Raw genomic sequence first — 20,009 nt, forward strand, 5'->3', positions numbered from 1 at the left:
GTAATGGATATCCAGGACTTTTGTAATCTCATAGTTATCCAAGCTCCACTTTCTAAATTTTAAGAACTTTAATCAAAAGTTAAATTTAAAGTGCTGTTTGTAGACACTTAACACCCATGAAAGCCCAGGCCATCATGACACGGCCATGACAAATCCTTGAATTCTGCCTTAAGAAAATGATGCTGCTAGTCACAGCATCTCTTGTGTTTTGATGGCCAGCTCCCCTTGCTGATCTCCGATTCCTGGCTTCTCCCCCTCTCACCCTTGTACTGTCCTATGTAGTGATTTGGTGAAAGAAATTACTGCTTACTCCCCTACCCCATCCCTGCACTACATATGAGTTTCAAGCTTTATTACTGCAATAAAAGTGCATGCTGCTGCTGCTGCTGCTGCTAAGTCGCTTCAGTCATATCCGACTCTGTGCGACCCCATAGACGGCAGCCCACCAGGCTCTGCCGTCCCTGGGATTCTCCAGGCAAGAACACTGGAGTGGGTCACCATTGCCTTCTCCAGTGCTTGATGCTGGCTTTTCTTTAAAAAAAGATAAAAGAAAAAAAGCCTCAAAAATTCAAAAGAAATAGTAAACCCTTGAAAAATGTGAAAGCTTAACAGCTTCCATTCACATAAGCAATATGCAAATATCACTCATAGTATCTGCTTTTCTGTTTTGTTTTAGCAAAGCCTATCACAACTATCATCCTAAACATTTTATCTTTTTAGAAGACAGAGAATAAGGAACTTGCAACTAGCTGGCTTTAATACATTATAAAATGAATAAATTCAGCTGCAGGTGGGCCTAGCTATCACCTGAGAACAGTGGATGGCATGCTGGCACTAAAGAACACAGACTTCTGTGTCAGTATTTTCAGAGTCGTTCATCGGTCAGATACCATTCTTAAGAATATAAGTATAACTCAAACAGGGGCTCTGTATCAACCTAGAGGGGTGGGATGGGGAGGGAGATAGGAGGGAGATTCAAATGGGAGGAGACATATGTATACCTATAGCTGATTCATGCTGAGGTTTGACAGAAAACAAAATTCTGTAAAGCAATTATCCTTCAATTAAAAAATAAACTAAAGAATATAAGAAATATGTCCACCTTACAAACTAGTAGAAATAAAGATAAATAGTGTACCATGGAAGACAGTATAGAAAAAGAGTGTATTATTTGAAAGAATACATTTATTTTGATGTTTCTATTTTTATTAGTTTTTCATATCAAGCTTTTAAAATAACTCATATACAAGTACAGCCCTTTCTTCGTTGAATATTTACTATACCTTAAATGAAGAAGAGTCAAAGACTGCAGATAAAATTCAAATCTTATCTAGGATCATAACTTTCAAATGCATAAAACATACTTCAGGAATATACAGGATATGTTTGATTCAGGTAGAGCAATTTAAGATGATTCATTTCAAGGGTAAAACCCGAACTACTACATGCTTACTTTATTTTTTTCCTTTTTTCTTGATAACTTTAAACTATTTTGTATTGGGGTATAGCCAATTAACAATGTTGTGGCAGTTTTCTAGGTGAACAGCGAAGGGTCTCAGCCATACATACACGTGTATCCATTCTCCCTCAAACCCCTCTCCCACTGATTATTTGCAAAAAGCAAATTGTAAGATAAACTTATATGAATAAGTTTACTATTTCCATAACCATGACCTAACATACAGATTCTGTGATTTTATGGAAAAACTACAGCAATAAGAAGGATCCAGTTAAAAGATTAAAACCCATTTAAATTTGCAAAAGAATCCTTCTTCATATAACTCAAGCCAGTCTAGGACTCAAAGCAAGTAGCTTTGTATACTGAAGAACTCCTAGGCCTCTACTATAAAATGTTTTCAAATATTTATGTTCTAATTCATGGACGCTGTTCATAACATAAAAGCCACTAGTCCTCATTACCTTTCAGTTGCTGGAGATGGATTTTATTATTTTACTAGTCTTCATAAATTACAATACAACAAACAAGTCTGACGGCCAATACTCATTCTCCTTTTTTACTGAGCCACCCAGAGCCACTTAAGAAGCTGTCCAAAGAGATGTCAGAGAATACAGTTTCATAAGAGATCCAAAGTCTCTCAAAATGGTCTGGCTCCTAATGAAAACTTATAAGGCATCTTCTCCAACCACTTTACATTTTCTGTAATTCAAAATAACTAGATTCACTGGAACATCTTTCCCAAATTACACAAAATTAAGATATTACCATCTCTGGGACACTACTGAACTTGAGATCCTAGATAAAGATCAAGACATAAGAAATAAAGAATCAATTAAAAATAAACTTTTAAAAAGAAATAAAGGAAAGAGCTTACTCAATAACCAACAACCAATTATAATTTATCCATAAAATTGAAAGGTAAGAAAAAGCAAAATAATAAAATTTTTAAGGCTTCGTTTTATAACAGTGTTGTTCAAGCCTCTTCTTCAACCAGTTAGATTCCAGTTACTAGCAGGAACAAACTCAGCAGGTTACCCTACTTTTCCTCCTGTAATCAGTCCTCTGATCTTAGAACATCAAGGCTCAATGAAAAAAAAAAAAAGGAAGCAGCAGCAGCAGCAGCAAGGACCTCAAACAGGAGGTCTTACTTTGACAGTTATCTGTGTGTGCATCTGTATGACAACATGACCGTAAGAGAAGCTCATCCTCTGAAATCTACAATTTCCTAGTGAGGTTCTTAATAATAAGGTGCAAGGAGAACTGCACCCCCTGCCCCCACTCTCACCATTTATCCTGTGAAATCCAAAGGATCGTCACTAAAACCTTTCCTTATACAAACAGCAAGTTACTATCAGGCATAATAGGTACAAAGGAGAATAAGAACACATAAACACCTTTGATGCTTTTTGTTACAAACCTGGGTGCCTCTCTCCAAACTAACAGAACTGTACTACTATAGCAATTCATCCATCTATGAACAAATGCCCTCAGCCTATTTCTGAGAAAGGGAAGAATGATCAGTTTTATCTGTCTTAATCTTGTCTGAAAATCTTGACATTTTTCAGCAAGTAAAGGTTCCAAATGGCAGGTGTCAGAATGTCTTAGCCTCACACGTGATGCTGGAAGGCAGGAAAAGCAGCAGCAGCATGTGGTCATGTCAGAGCAACACAGAAGCTGCCTAGGGAGCACATTCTGAAAAGAGCAAATCTCAGACTCGGTTAAATCAGTCTAGTGCCAGATGCCACTCTCAGAACAAAGCTGCAGTGCCAAGGACTAGCTGCCCAGAGAAACATTCAACTCAAGGCTCTCACAAAAGGGAAAATAGCTGAGTGCAATGGCACCTGTCTATATCCTGTCTGATAATTTGGTCAAACTAGCTCCTTCAATGCAGAGGCAAAAACTGGTCAGAGAATTCTTTGCTTAGTCTACAAGTGAGTATTATTTCCTCAAAGCCATTTTCAGTTGATCTGAAATCAACAACATGAATTGCTTGCAATTCTGTAGTATTTATAGCTTTTTTAAGTGCTTTAAGATCTAATTCCTATAAGGAAGTCAGAATCTTAAGTATCCTCTTCATTTTACCTGTGGGGTTAGAAAGAACCAGAAGTAAATAAAATTAAATCAAGATCACCTGAAACTCAAACTCAAAAAGGAAAAACTGGTCTCTGGACTGTAAGGCCAGGCTTCTACCTACTTAAATACCACCCTCTGCCCACTTCTCACAGCCCAATTATCTTTTCACAGGTTTTTTCAATAACCAGAAAGCTCTGAGGCCTTTTGAAAGTTTTTTTGTAAAAGTTAATCAGTAAGCATTTTTGTTCCCAGAGGTTCACATATTGGCATGATGGTCTATTTTATTTCTCCTCCTATCTCAGTCTAAGAAGAAATGATTTCAAGGAAAACTCAAAGCAGGAGATACTGTACATGCATAAGTGTTACTCAGTCAGTCGTGCCGACTCTGCGACCCCATGGACTACAGCCTACCAGGCTCCTCTGTCCATGAGATTTTCCAGGCAAGGATACTGGAGTGGGCTGCCATTTCCTTCTCCAGGGGATCTTCCCAACCCAGGGATGCATAAGAATAGGTTATTTGTTTAGAAAGGAGCATTCACTGTCAAGTCATCTGGTTAGATACAACAGAAACTGAACAAATTGGGATCCATTCAGATGAGTAGATCCATTCAAGGAGCCTGGTGTGCTGTAGACCATGGGGTCACAAAGAGTCGGACATGACTGGGCAACTGAACAACAGATGAGTGGTACACAGTTAATGGTACAGACATCCATGGAAAAGAACATTCAGTATCACTTAGGTTTTTATATTCTATTGAAAAATACAAAGGGATCCTTGGGCCAAGGATTGATACCTCAAAACACCTGATTTCTTCCCATGCCTCAAAAGACAAAACACAAATAAGAACCAGGACTTCCTTGGAAATTCAAGTTAAGTATTTTAAAATAAAATAGTGTCCAAGTGAGAACCTTCGGAAGCATCCAGAACAAGCATGGTCTTCCAATTCTTGCACAAATTGGTTCCTTCCTCAACATTTCACTCCCTGTGTCTACATCACTGAAATGTATTTATTTGCCGTACCCCTTTAGTGCATATTTTCAAACTAAAATAATTCACCAGAGTCTACATTATCTTGTCTTGCCTTTTAAGCAACTATAGATACTATTCTTCAACTCTGTGCAGCTGGCTCAAGTAATTTCTTTGTAATTTTCAGATCTGAGGCCAATTAACATAAATAGCACAGAAAGGATAAAAGTAAATACGATTTAACACAGACCTACAATCAAATAAGGACTAAGAGTACTCTCAGATACATATTCTACAGTCTGAAAATCACATGAATAAAATTAATTATTAAATAAATGAAAATTTCCTAAATTAATTTCTTATTCACCACTTAGTCTGCAAATTTCTATTTCTATAAAACAGGTCATTTTGATATGATCATTTTCCATGTCTGCTGTCTTTTTCCTACACACTTTGCTAACTTAATTGATTCCAGACTTTCCAGCATCTCATGTTTTTATGCTTTACTCATTGAAATAGAGGGATTTGTTTTTTTCATTAACATGGATAAAAACCAATTTGGGTTCATGTTTGGAATAACGATGAGTGTTGGTAAAAACAAAGTGTGATGCTGTTGTCAAGGAATGTTTATTGTTCAAAATCATGCAAATGATAAACAGACACATGAAACGGACAAGCTTTGTGCTGGCATCGAGTTTAGTATATATTTCAACTGAAATAAAAGCAGACCTAGGACAAACCAGAAACAGATATCTCATAATTTTCAACGTCATTGTAAAGAGTCATGCTAAGTCATCAGTTTTTTTCACTCCACCAAAAAGCAAGAGTACAAGCTAGGGTACTTAAATGTTAGTTGGTTAATGACACTGACTGCAACCTCTTTAATTAAGCCTATGCTTATTAAAGTCACTGAACAATCTCTTAAAATCTTCTGATCTCTTTTGGTATCCCTGGAAATTTTAAATCTTATTTTGGGCCTTCTTTTAGGCAAATGTATTTTATCTCTACACTGCTCAAAGCTAAAATGAAATCATAACTGGGGGTGGGGGGGAGGATCCCCAAACTAACAAGTGAAAAAATATAACCTCCTGGTCTAATCTTACCTAAAAGTAATGACATCTCCCCTATCCCTTCATAAAGTTTCCTGCTCCAAGTTCTTAAAACCTGGCCAGTAGATATTTATACAATTTTTAAAAACCAGTATACTAAAGAAAGCTGGAAGGTTGTTCGGATGCTTAGTCCTGCTGTAGCTTAAAGGTATAAATTCTTGAAAATTAAAAACAAATATAAAGATAACACAAATAAAAAGAAAGCTAAAGCTGTGTTCTTGAGATTCCCGAAGGTAAGAAAGGAAAAGAAAGTTACAGCAGTCACTTAATATGTTCTTAACATCATGTGTAAAGAAAATCTCTGATATAATCTGATCCTGAAGAATTTAAACTACAGACTTCCTGATTCCCCAATGCTGGCAATCACATCCAACAGTAACTATGCACAATGGCTGAAATAACTTTTAAAATTATTTCATTTTTTTCCTAAGTTTGTTTTAACTATGAAGTCTCCATTTCCAAAGTAAATTTTAAATGACTTGATGTCCTGAAAATATATTTTATATCAAAGGGCTCCACTGAATTTTTCCTGTTAATTTCTAGTTTACTAACTCAAGTGTAGGACAATTATTAGTAAAATTACAATCTCAAAGTAATATTAATGTTTCATATCACACACCTGGCATCATATTTCAACATCATTTTCTCTGAAAGTTAAAAAACAGAAAGATGTTACAATACAAACCCAAGTATACCTGTGTTGGAGTAACTTTGAGTTTTTATTCCTAGAAGAAAACTGAACAGTGTTTGTTCTTTATGAGAAATTACAAACAATGAATTGTTAGATATCATAAGTGATTCTACTAAAATAGATATAAAATCATAAATCTTCAAGAAAAATTATTTACAGTCATAGGCATTCTTAAACAATGATATGAAAGATGCTTTTCTTCTTTTTCCCTTATTTTAAATGAGAGGGAAAACAGAAAGGAAAGAGAAAAGGAGGGAAGGAAGGAAAGGGAAACAGACAAATGTTTTCAGGGAAGTGAGTGAGCAAGCACACACATAAATATTTATGACTGGCAAATCCATTAAAACATTTTTTTCCCTCTTAAATATTTTTCACTTAATTAAGTAGGATACAAAGTAATAATGACTTGTAAAGAAGTAACAGAACATAACCAATTGACTCTAAGTAGGCTACTTTTCCAAATTATCTACCCAACCCAATACCAAGGAGATACATTGATCAGTGAAATGAATGTATTTTCCTCATCTGGAATAAATAAATCACCTCCATCATGAAGGTCCGTCTAGTCAAGGCTATGGTTTTTCTAATGGTCATGTATGGATGTGAGAGTTGGACTGTGAAGAAAGCTGAGCACCGAAGAATTGATGCTTTTGAACTATGGTGTTGGAGAAGAATCTTGAGAGTCCCTTGGACTGCAAGGAGATCCAACCAGTTCATTCTAAACAGATCAGTCCTGGGTGTTCTTTGGAAGAGCTAATGCTAAAGCTGAAACTCCAATACTTTGTCCACCTGATGTGAAGAGTTGACTCACTGGAAAAGACCCTGATGCTGGGAGGGATTGGGGGCACGAGGAGAAGGGGATGACAGAGGATAAGATGGCTGGATGGCATCACCGACTTGATGGACATGAGTTTGAGTGAACTCCGGGAGTTGGTGATGGACAGGGAGGCCTAGCGTGCTGGAATTCATGGGGTCACAAAGAGTCAGACACGACTGAGCGACTGAACTGAACTGAACTGAACCATCATGAGCAAGTTCAAGAGTACCATTTCCAACACTATCTACTGGTTAAAACACAAAACCGCACATATTAGAAACACACACACACAGAAGGAACCAAAAAAGCACTCTTTAACTGTTCTATCACCTATTTCCCAGGTTTAGAAAGCAGGCTTCTCTCAGCAGATATTTTTCAAACACCCGCTTCAGTTTCAATTTGGTCCTTAAAATATTCTCCAAAATACCTGGAGAAACAAAGATTTCTAAGATAATTTTTCAGGAATAAACTACCATGTATGCTTATGTATTGTGTATGCACTATTTGCTTCAAGCTTTAACTTCTCCGATTAAAAATGTAAATTCTCCATCATACAGAAAGAGATACAAACCAAGTAACTCATATCTGAAATTAGTCTCTTCCACTATTTTCAAAGGCCAAGGGAAATTTTTTTAAAGAAACAACACTTCTGAGTTAGAAAGATGTAAACTATGACATAACTAAAGAGGCCAAAAAAACTTACATATTTTATACCTAAATTTATTGTCCCTATGGAATGTTTTGTCACACAGATCAGTATTTATTGCATTACCCCACATCCTAATATCTATAGAAAAAAGTCTTTCAACCATGTAGGAGTACTTTAGGTGGAGTTCCTATGAAAACACCTGCCAAAGATCTTGAACTATCATATGAAGTGGATCACAGGGTTTACAAAGTGCTGCAGACGTTCAAAGGCATTCCCTGCCCTGAGTATCACAATCACACTGAGAGACTTCAGGCACATGCCTAAGTCGTTTCCCTGAATTGTTTCTTGTCAAATTAAAATGTCAAAAATTAGGCTATCAAATGCTGTCCCTGAGGACTCTAGCTCAACCCAAAGAGCAGCTACCAATTAGTAAAGTCGGGTCTTTTAAGGGGGAAAATTCTTCTTTTTCTATTGGTATCTGAAATTAGCAGGGCCCCCAACAAAAAGTTTCATCTCAGCAGTCAGTTTAAGTGCTACTGATAGCTATAATCACATGCAGGCTGCAATTTCTTTTGAAAGGCTTTTCAAATGAACAAATACAAAGAAAAAAGAGAAACACAAGTGTTTTCATAGTGAATGACTGCCTAGGATGATAGAGGTATAAAAAGCCAAGGCTAGAGATCCAGATATACATGAGTATTGTGAACTAACAAACCAAAGTCAAATGAAATCCTTGCTCACTCTTTTGACAAGGTCAGTGCACTCATCCCTTAGCACAATATACAATTGAATTTCAGGTTGTAGAAGGTGCTTCAGGAAAATAAAACCCGCCACAAATCATTTAATGTTTCTCGATTAAAATCCTCTAAGAAAAACATTTCTTGTTCACTTTTTTTCCCCCAAAGCTGCATATCTCTCAGAGACTGCCTTGGTGAAGTGTTCATTTGTTAGCGATGTAAATGTGCAGATGTAATAGATGTTCTTTAGTAGCCAAATCATACTGTAATTTTTCCACCCAATATCCAGATGAATGTATATAGTGCAAGATGTATAATTTATTCACAGAAGAGAAAATCATATTCATGTGCTAGAAAGAGCTACTGGTTGCCCATGAACTTCCCCCAAAAGGTTCTAAAACTTGATTTCAAAGGACAAAAATACAAGCAACAAGCCAAACATGCTCACAGAACACGACTATTTACATGAGGCATGCATTTAAGTTGCCTAGGCTTACAGTTTGGCAAAAATCATTATATTACCTGTGGCTACTAAAGTAATTTAAAAGGTTAACTTGAACTGTGGCAAGAGACAACATTAAAAGCAAAAATTCAACACTATACATATATATTCCCATGTATACAATCCTTCTTCACTTTTCACAAAAAGCCTCTTTGATTTCAATTATCAAACATTTCCCAACATTGTGGCTTTTAAAGCCTTCATTCCCAGACACTACGTTTCTTGGCTTTGTGGCTCAAGCGATGACAAACAGATCATTTCCTATTCTCTCCACTTACCTCATCATCAACAAGACTGTTAGAATCCAGTTACGTTAAGAATTATTTTAAACAGCCACCTTCAATTACAAATGTTTGACATGATCACAGACTTCCAATGCTAATCCCCTTTCAAGTTGAAATACCCACAGAAGGGCCCTTTGAGACACACAGCATGGCTATTTGCTTTGCTTTGCCTTATCCTGCAAAGCTGCTGAAATACATTTGAATCCTTTCTCTCCTCCCCCATCACTATCATACATTTCTTATGCAAAGTTACGTGCAGACCCACATGTTTTTGTCTGACAAAGCAGTTTTCATGGATAAAACGTTTTTCCTGTATACCTCTAAACCCAAACGCTGTTTTTAAAGAAAAGAAACGTTTCATGCAATTGACTCTCATTTCCCCAAGTTCCCTACCTATAGACTATGCTACCTTAGTTTACATATATTTGTATGACCTGAATATATTTAATTTTCAGAACTTTATTGCTAACCACTCGGTTTAGAAACTTTCAGTCTTGTATATTCAGGAAGAAAGTCCACCACTTAACCCAATGTAAAGAAAACCTGAATCTATAAAGAATAAAACTATCAACAAACTAAATAATACTTATCTTAGTTGAGGAGAGAGTTTTAAATTTCAAAGAATAATACAATTATCCAGCACACCAAATTCAGGCATTTATACCAAAGGCACAAATCTAAGTCTCTACTATTTCCAAGTGACAACAACTGGGATTTTGAACAGAAATCAATGTATAGGAGGACTTACTAAAATCTGTTCTTAATTTGAATTTTCATAACTCAAATTCCGTTTTAAATGCAACAAGAGAGCTCATGAGCTAAAGGAACTATGAAGTGAATTTTTCACAGTGCAAAGAATTCACTGGTAAAGCAACTGGTCACCCATTGAATTAGGAACTTTTAACTTTTGATTTTGTGTTTAGAGTTTGCAGAAGTGAGTAATACTTTTCTTTAAGCCTGTATCCTCTCTCTGTTAATCATGGAAACATGGACCTCTATGTTCTACTATTAGAGCAAAGATAGCTCTATGCCCTTAACCTACATCTAGTTTATGCTCCCAAGGGAATTGGAAAGAGGTGACCACATCCCACTAAAGACCAACTGAAAAAAAAATTTGAAAGTCCAAGCGAGAATACAGCAACCATTCACAAATTACCCTTGGAGTATACTCCTCAGTTAACAGGAAGCAAAATTAGAAAGTGGAGGGAATCAGGATATGTTACTCCAAGATATGCCACTTAGACAGAGTAATTATTAAAGCTGAAGGAGTGTGAGAAATGGAAAGACTCTCTGACCTTCCCTTTCTACCCTGAAGCAGGTGATCAGACTCTCAGGCGAGAGGTGTTGTCCTTACACTTGGAGGAAAGAAGCAGCCTTATCTCCAAAGACGGAAGAATGTTGAGAGGAATTTAAAATCACAGACCCTGCTGTTTCCCCCAGTTTACTAACCTTAGCTAAAATCCTTCATGCCTCCTATTATATTTATTTCCCCACAACTTTCTACTCTTCATCAAACCTGGTATAAAATGCTGAGGCTTAACTGTTTCTTTGGATTTTTTTCCTTATGAAGTTTCCTGTGTCATGTAAAACATAAATAAATACACTTGTATGCTTTCTCTTAATTTGTCAGTTTAATTTTCAAGCCCAGCTAGGGGCCTTAAGACAGTCAAGTAACCATCCCCCCTTCCCTCATTTGTTTTCTTCACAAAACAATAATTTTAAATTCTTACTAAGAGTCTTATTAACCCCTATAACTTAATTCTTCACAAATTCCCAGTTGATGAAACCACATTCTATGACTCAGTGACCTACTGATAAAGCACGTAAGCCGGGACAACTGATTGTGGAAAGGCAGCAGTGGGATAACCAGCAGTGCTAACTACCAATATAACTTCACAAGTACATGAGTATGAAACTCAACAAAAATAAATATGAGAAATAAAAGTTATCTGGCAACTCTAACCAGCAGTGCTAACTACCAATATAACTTCACAAGTACATGAGTATGAAACTCAACAAAAATAAATATGAGAAATAAAAGTTATCTGGCAACTCGTCCATTAAAGAAAAGGAAAAAAGACTACTTCATGGCCACATATTATTTCCTAAAGTGCAAAAACATTCTTTGAAAACACATCCCAACACAGATAATTTAACTATGACTTATATTTAGCTAATTTTCAAGGTAAAACTAGGCAGAAAAATAATTTTCTTAGATGCCTGCACAATCCATGACTGAAATGAAAACACAAACATGTCACACTTCTGGATTCTTCTCAGCAAGAATAAAACGGAATGGGGGAGAGAGGGTGTTGGGACTGAGACCGTCTAGCTCGGTCACTATGGAAATCAAAGAAGAGTCTGACTCTAGGTTTCCAGAGGAAGTATCTATTTTCTTCACAGTCTCTCTGGAACAAATGCTTTTCAAAGAGTTCAAATTCTCATTGAAACTGCTTTAAAAAGTATTAACAACTTTCTAACACCGTCAAAATTATTAGCACAATCTCAAAGCATTTCAACCAAAATTCCAAGTCTTAGATTATGAACAGCTATGATGAACTGCATTTTTTAATCAAATATCCTTATTGCTTTAATCACTGCATGTCACTTCTTAATTAAAAAAAAAAAGTTCTAAATCTCATGAAAAAACATACCTCCAAGCAATGTAACACCTGGAAACCAGGAACTGTGACTTTTTTTAGTAAACCTTGGCTTGTCTTCTTTTTTGCATATCTTCTCTATTCTAAAAAAAATACTCCTAATCAAGTACTCAGCTTTGATTTTAAACACAGGCAAAAGGAAAGGAAGAGAACCAATATGCTCATTTGAAAGCGTCAAAAAGATTTGAGATAACACTACTAAACACTGGCTGGCTTATAAAAGCTTGCTTAAAACTCAACATTCAAAAAATGAAGATTATGGCATCCAGTCCCATCACTTCATGGCAATCGGTGGGGAAACAATGGAAACAGTGACAGACTTTATTTTCTTGGGCTCCAAAATCACTGCAGACGGTGACTGCAGCCACGAAATTAAGACACTTGCTCTCTGGAAGAAAAGTTAAGACAAACCTAGACATCAGATTAAAAAGCAGAAACATGACTTTGCCTACAAAGGTCCATATAGTCAAAGCTATGGTTTTTCTAGTAGTCATGTATGGATGTGAGAGTTGGACCATAAAGAAGGCTGAGCGAGAATTGATGCTTTCGTATTGTGGTGTTGGAGAAAACTCTTGAGAGTCCCTTGGACTGCAAGGAGACCAAACCAGTCAATCCTAAAGGAAATCAACCCTGAATATTCATTGCAAGGAGTGAGGCTGAAGCTGAAGCTCCAATACTTTGGCCACCTGAAGTGAAGAACCAATTCATTGGAAAAGACCCAGATGCTGAGAAAGATTGATAGCAGGAGGAAAAGGGGACAACAGAGGACCGGATGGTTGGATGGCATCACCAACTCAATGGACAGGAGTGTGAGCAAACTCTGGGAGGTGATGAAGGACAGGGAAGCCTGGCATGCTGCAGTCCATGGAGTGGCAAAGAGTTGGACACGAATGAGAGACTGAACAACAACTAAATATACAGACTGTTCAGTTCAGTTCAGTCGCTCAGTTGTGTCCAACTCTTTGCGACCCCATGAATCGCAGTACGCCAGGCCTCCCTGTCCATCACCAACTCCCGGAGTTCACTCAGACTCACATCCATCGAGTCAGTGATGCCATCCAGCCATCTCATCCTCTGTCGTCCCCTTCTCCTCCTGCCCCCAATCCCTCCCAGCATCAGAGTCTTTTCCAATGAGTCAACTCTTCGCATGTGGTGGCCAAAGTACTGGAGTTTCAGCTTTAGCATCATTCCTTCCAAAGAAATCCCAGGGTTGATCTCCTTCAGAATGTGGACTGGTTGGATCTCCTTGCAGTCCAAGGGACTCTCAAGAGTCTTCTCCAACACCACAGTTCAAAAACATCAATTCTTCGGCGCTCAGCCTTCTTCACAGTCCAACTCTCACATCCATACATGACCACAGGAAAAACCATAGCCTTGACTAGACCAAGAGTCAAAATAAGAATCTTTTACACTTGGGAAGGGAGCAAAGTAGAGTCAAAATAAGAATCTATTACACTTGGGAAGGGAGCAAAGTAGACACTATAATATAAAAAACAAAACTATAAGACAGTATACTATTTTTTTCAAAAATAAGTATTAACACTAGGGGTAACTAGTAGTTGGAGCTGTTTTCATGGGTGGGAGCCATGTGCTTAATAACACCCCTGGAAAGAAAAATCCATATTCTATAAAAGAACCATAAAATATGTACATGCAATAAAATGCCATTCAGTAGTCCTTAAAAATGATAAGGAACCCTCAAAACCTACATTTATCTATAACACATCAAAAAGTAGGGGGAAAAATAGGTATTCATTAATGTTGGATTGTATAACATACACATATACAACACAGAGGTATCTGAGATCATGTTCACCAAAATAATAATCATGACCTTTGGATGGTGGAGTACAGGTTATTTTCTACACTCTTTAGACTACTTTTTCTGCTCTTTAGACTATTCTGTACTGTTTGAACTACTTACAGGAGTACATATTTACACACAAACACAAAAGTGTTCTTAATTTGTAAACATTTAGTGTATAGGTATAGAAGACACCTTACAATTTCACACACAAAAAAATGGTTAAAAAAAAAACAACTAAAAACAAACATTTAAGAAAGAAGTCGTACCAATTCTCTACACTCTCTTAGAGAACAGAAGAGGGAACACTCCCTAACTCATTCTATGAGGTCAGCATTACCCTACTACCAAAACCAAACAAAACACTACAAGATAGGAAAGTAACAGTACCAGGATCTCTCAAGTACATAGATATGATGATCCTGAACAAAATATTAGGAAATAAAATCTAACAATGTATTTACATAATGAATAGGACATATCCCAGGAATGCAAAGCTGTTTAAACATTCAAAAAACAATACAGTCCACCCATCACATGCTATAAAATATCATCACAGCAACAGATGCAGAAAAAGCATTCCACAAGAATCCAATACCCATTAATGATATAAAATCTCAGTAAACTAGGAATAGAAGGGAATGTCCTAAATTTGATAAACATTATCAAAAATGTTTTTTATAATGTTTATTTGATAAACATTATATAAGAAAAAGCATAGCTAATATTATACTTCCTGGTGAGAAACTACAGGTTACCCACTAAGATCAGGAATAAGACAGGGATGTCCCTCTCACCACGTTTTTTTCAACATCACACTGGAAGTTATATCTTATACAATGTGACAAGAAAAGAAAATGTACACAGGGTGGCAAAGAAGAAATAAAATCATCTTTGTTCGCAGATGATATGAATGGGAAAGAAGAAATAAAACTCTTTGTTCACAGATAACATTATTACCTATGTAGAAAATCTGAAGAAAACGAGCAAAAAAAAAAAAAAAAAAAAATCCTGGAACAAATAATGGCCCCAGCGTCCACACTGGGCTCCTGCTCCAGGTCCTCCTGCTCCGATGCTATCCCCTGTAAGGCAGTCTGCCACTGCCAACAGTAAGTAGTACACATATTTGGAGAGAACAGAGTTGCCTCGAGCCACGGCCATGCTATGACCAGGGCAGAAGCAGTCATCGCTGGTGCACCTGGCCATGTCTGAGCACACACTTGGGAACAGCAGAACCAGCTCAATAGTGCAGCTCTAACCCCTCTACCTTCAACCCAGCCTCTAACCAAAGGCACGCACACCGGGAAAAAGTTGAAACAGCTCGGCAGTAAATCCCAAGGCCTCAGGCCCTGGACACCCCCAACTGAGGCAGCATCATACTCCGCCTGGGAGAAACTCAATCCCCTTAGGGCTCCTGCTCCATCCCACGGGGCCTGAAGCCTACCCACCACTGGGAACAGTGGAAGCCCTGGCTTGCACCTGGTTCTGTCACTGGCCCCTCCAACTCCAGTCCATGCTCCCAGCAAGGTCATGGCTGCCAGCACATCCCAGGGGAAGATGTAGCTTGTGCTGACTTCAGACCCAGCCTGCCCACTAAAGCCACAGGGCACATATATGCTGCCAAGGAGAACTCCTGTACAACAATACACCTTCCAGACCTGGCTAGGTATCTGCTTCACCTAATTTCATAGAGTCAAGAAAGATAAACAAAATGTGAAGAGAGGAATATGTTCCAAATAAAAGAAGATAAAGAAAAAAGAAAAAAAAACTAAAGAAACAGAGATAATTAACCTGATAAAGAATTCAAAGCAACAGTAATAAGGATGGTAACTGCACTGGGGAAAAGAATAGTTTGACATGATGAGAATTTTAACCAAGAATTAGAAAATACAAAAAAGAACAAGACAGAGTTTAAGAATACAAAAACTGAAATGAAAGATACACTAAAGGGAATTAACAGCAGATTAGGTGATACAGAAGAACACATAAGCTATCTGAAAGAGAACAATGGACATCACCCAAACAGAAAAGCAAAAAGAAAAACAAATGTTAAAAGATAAGAATAGTTTAAGAAACCTCTAAGACAACATCAAGCATACTAACATTTACATTATAGGGTCCCAGGAGAAGAGAGAAAAGGGTAGAAGACGAGAATTTCAAACTTTCAAACAGTTCAAAATTTCATGAAATTATGACTGAAAATTTCCCAGATCTGAAGAAGGGAAATGATATCCTGAATAGAAAGCAGAGTCTGAAACAAGATGAATAAAGTGACTCACATCAAGACATGTAACTAAAATGTCAAAAGTTAAAGAGAGAATTCTAAAAGCAGCAAGAAAAAAAACAACAAACATATAAGGTTATCAGCTGATTTTCAGCAGAAACTTTGCAGGCCAGAGCAAGCAGCATAACATAGTCAAAATGATGAAAGAAAAAACCCAACAATCTAGTATAGTCTCTATGCAGCAAGGTTATCAGTGAGCAGGGTGTTAAAATCCTCCACTGTTAACTATATTAATATCAATTTCTCCCTTTCTATTGGTTAACATTTGCTTTATATATTTAGGTGCTCCTATATCAAGTACATATATGTTTATGAACGCTGTATCTTCTTCTTGTATCCATCCCTTTATTATAAAATGCCTTTCTTTATTATAGACTCTGTTCTAGAGGTTACTTTGTCTGACATGAGTATTGCTAAACAGCCTTCTTTTTGTTCCCAGTTGCACTGAATATCATTTTCTATCTTCTCACTTTCAATTTGTGTGTCTTTTGCTCTGAAGGGAGTCTCTTGTGGACTGCTTATAGCTGGGTGTTTTTTTTTTTTTTTCCTATCCAATCAGCCACCCTTGTATTTTGATTGGACAGACTCACAGATACAGAGGACCAGGTAGTGGTTACCAGGGGTGAGATGGGGATAGGGAAAGGCAAAATAGGGGATGGGGATTAAGAAGTACAAACTACTAGGTAAAAAACAAATTTTTTTTTTTTTTTGGTAAAAAACAAATTAACTACAAAGATGTCACATGAAGCACAGAGAAAAGAGCCACAATTTTATAATTTTAAATGAAGTATAATCTATAAAAATATTGAGTCATTATTTTGTACAATACTGAAAACAATATTGTAAGATAGATTTTAAAAAATTATATTATCCAAAAACAAAATACTTAAGTATAAATTTAACAATACACACATAAGATTCATCTATAAGTGAGTAAAACTACAGAACTCTGATGAACAAAATCAATGAACTAAATAAAAAGGGAGATAGTCCATGTTCATAGATAAGAAGACTCAATATTGTTAAGGTGTCACTTTTCTCCAACATGATCTATAGATTCAATACAATCTCAATCCGAATCTCAGCATGTTATTTTATAGATATGAACAATCTACAGTTTACAGCTGACCCCTGAACAACATGGATTTGAACTGCACAGGTCCACTTATACACAGATTTTTCTTTTAAATAAATATATTGGAAAATATTTTGGAGATGTGCAAGAATTTTAAAAAACTCAGCCTAGAAATCGTTTAAAAATTAAGAAAAAGATACATCATGAATGCATAAAATATATGTACATACTAGTCTATTTCATCATTTATTACTATAAGATAAACAGAAGTCTCATAAGTTAAAATCACACTTACAGACTGTATATAGTTTTATTCCTAGTCAAGAGAAATATTAAATCTTAATTGCAGTAATACAGTACTACTGTAATAATTTCAGAGCCACCACCTGTTGCTACTATACTAAGAATATCTGTTTAAAACACTGTGTGATGGTAATCATCACTGTTTGTGAGTGTTTCATCTCTCTAATATATTGTGTATCACAGTGAACAGTGGTCTCTTGTGGTTCTTGCATATTTTTCATTCTGTTTAGTGCAATTCCATTAACCTTGAATAACACCACATAAGGTGCAACTGATGATGATGGAAGTGCTCCCAAGAAGCAGAGATGTCATGGCATTACAAGAAAAAGTTGAACTGCTTGATACCTTTTTTTATCTCATACTGGAAATGTAGCTTTTATGTCAGTGTACATACCTATAGACTCTAATACGACTTGAGAAAAAATGAAGTCATTGTATGACAACTTAATGCAAAGGGGAGGTTAAAGATAGAATTTAATGCTAGCAAAGGATGATTTAATAATTTTAGAAAGAGGTTTGACTTAAAACATATCAAGATAACAGGAGAACTAGCTTCTGCCAACCAAGAAGCAGCAGAGAAGCTTCTAAATGCCATTAAGAAAATTATTAAGGAGAAAGGATATCTTCCTGAATAGATTTTTAATACAGACCAAAATGCTCTATTCTGGGGAAAAAACGCCACAAAGGACATTTACTAGTAAGGAAGAAAGGCAAGCACAAGATTAAAGACAGGAAGGAATAGGCTAACTGTACTGTTCTATGCAACAAAACTGCCCTTATCTATAAAGCAGCTAACCCCTGAGCCTTGAAGGGAAAAGATAAACACTAGCTGCCACTCTTTGGGTTCTACAAGAGGGCTGAGGCAACAAGTATCCTTTTTCTGAATTGATTCCATCAATCCTTTGTCCCTGAGGTCAGGAATACCTTGCCAGTAAGGGACTGCCTTTTAAAGTTCTTTTGAAATTGGACAATGCCCCTGGCCACCCAGAACCCCATGAGTTCAACACCAAAGAAGTCAAAGTGGTTTACTTGCCCCTAAATACAACATCTCTAATTCAGCCTCTAGATCAGGGGGTCCATTAGGACCTTTAAGGCTCATTACACACAGTATTCTATGGAAAGGATTGTCAACACTATAGAAGAGATCTCCAATAGAAAGATCATAAAAATCTGGGAAGGAAGATACCACTGAAAATGACTTTGTTACAGAAAAATCCACAAAAACCATCAGGTCTGAAACAGTAAATTCCTGCTGAAAAAAAAAACTGTCTAGACATTGTGCATGACTTCACAGAATTTACAACACAGCCAATCAAGGACATCATGAAAGAAGATTGTGGATATGGTAAAAAAAAGTTTGGGGGTGAAGGGTTTCAAGATATGGATCCTGGAGAAATTCAAGAACAGACACCATAACAGAATACTTGATGGAGGTGAGTACTTCTGACCCAGTGCCAAATGAGGAAGAAGATATAGCAGAAAACTAATTGACCTTATATAATCTGACATAAGGGTTCCAATTATGCAAGACTGCTTTGGGCTTCTTGTACAACATGGACCTTCTATGATCAACAGGCTCTGAAACTAAAGCAAACAAAGGAAGACAGACTGGTGCCATACAGAAACATTTTTAGAGAAACGAAAAAGCAAAAAGCAGAAATTACAATGTGTTTCTATAAAGTGAAACCAGTATGCCTGCCTCTCCTGCCTCCCCTTCCATCTCCTCCACCTCTTTGGCCTCTGCCATCCCTGAGAAAGCAAGAGTAAGCCCTCCCCTTCTTTCTCTTCCTCCTCCTCCATCTATTCAACATGAAGACAACAAGGCTGAAGACGTTTATGATGATGATCCACTTCCACTTTATGAAAAGTAAATAATAATTATGCCATACAGTAAAGAAACTTATCTGTTGTGTATGTGTGTGTCTTTGTGTGAAAATCTAGCAACTGTACAGCAAAAACTGTTTGTGACATTTTTGGGTCATCATCACCACCTAAGAATCCACAATGTATAAAACACTGTGTGTAAGACTTTGTATTGAAGTGGACAGCCTACACTTATATAGGCATAAGGAGAGTGATATTTAATATAAAATTAGTAATGTGTTAGTTTTCTTACTGTTTTATTACTTTGCTCTCACAGAATTTCATTATTGCATAGTGTGCCAGTCTTTCTCCTAATTGGAGAAACTGCATATCAGCCCACAGTTACAGGTAAGTAGTTTAAAACAATAAGTAACAGTATGTCTGATAATGTATCATAAATATAACTGTATTGGTATGATGCAAAGATTTTATAACCATTCATCAGTGCACAGGCCAATCATATTGATTACACTAAACTACCATAAAGAAATCATATTGCTACTTCTTTGTTATCAATGCTTGAATCACTATATCTATAGATATGAATTTCTTTTTTACATGAACTTTTCACTTTTGATGTCTAGTGTTAGTAATACTAATTATATAACATTTATAATATTTTATATCATATAAGATGACATTGATGTAGGTACTGATAGGTGATTCACCTTGGAAACAGATAAACTTAGAGTATCAATAAATAAAGTACAGCACTATAAATGTACTTTCTCC

General features: G+C 36.6%; 1 protein-coding gene across 2 annotated transcripts in view; it reads right to left on the reverse strand.

The window, feature by feature from the left end:
- SRBD1 (S1 RNA binding domain 1) overlaps positions 1 to 20,009 on the reverse strand; it is a 231,318-nt gene that overhangs the window by 111,313 nt on the left and 99,996 nt on the right. The gene's annotated exons all lie outside the window — the stretch shown is intronic.

This window comes from Oryx dammah, unplaced genomic scaffold, assembly GCF_014754425.2.
Source record: "Oryx dammah isolate SB20612 unplaced genomic scaffold, SCBI_Odam_1.1 HiC_scaffold_25, whole genome shotgun sequence".
NCBI classification, from domain to species: domain Eukaryota; kingdom Metazoa; phylum Chordata; class Mammalia; order Artiodactyla; family Bovidae; genus Oryx; species Oryx dammah.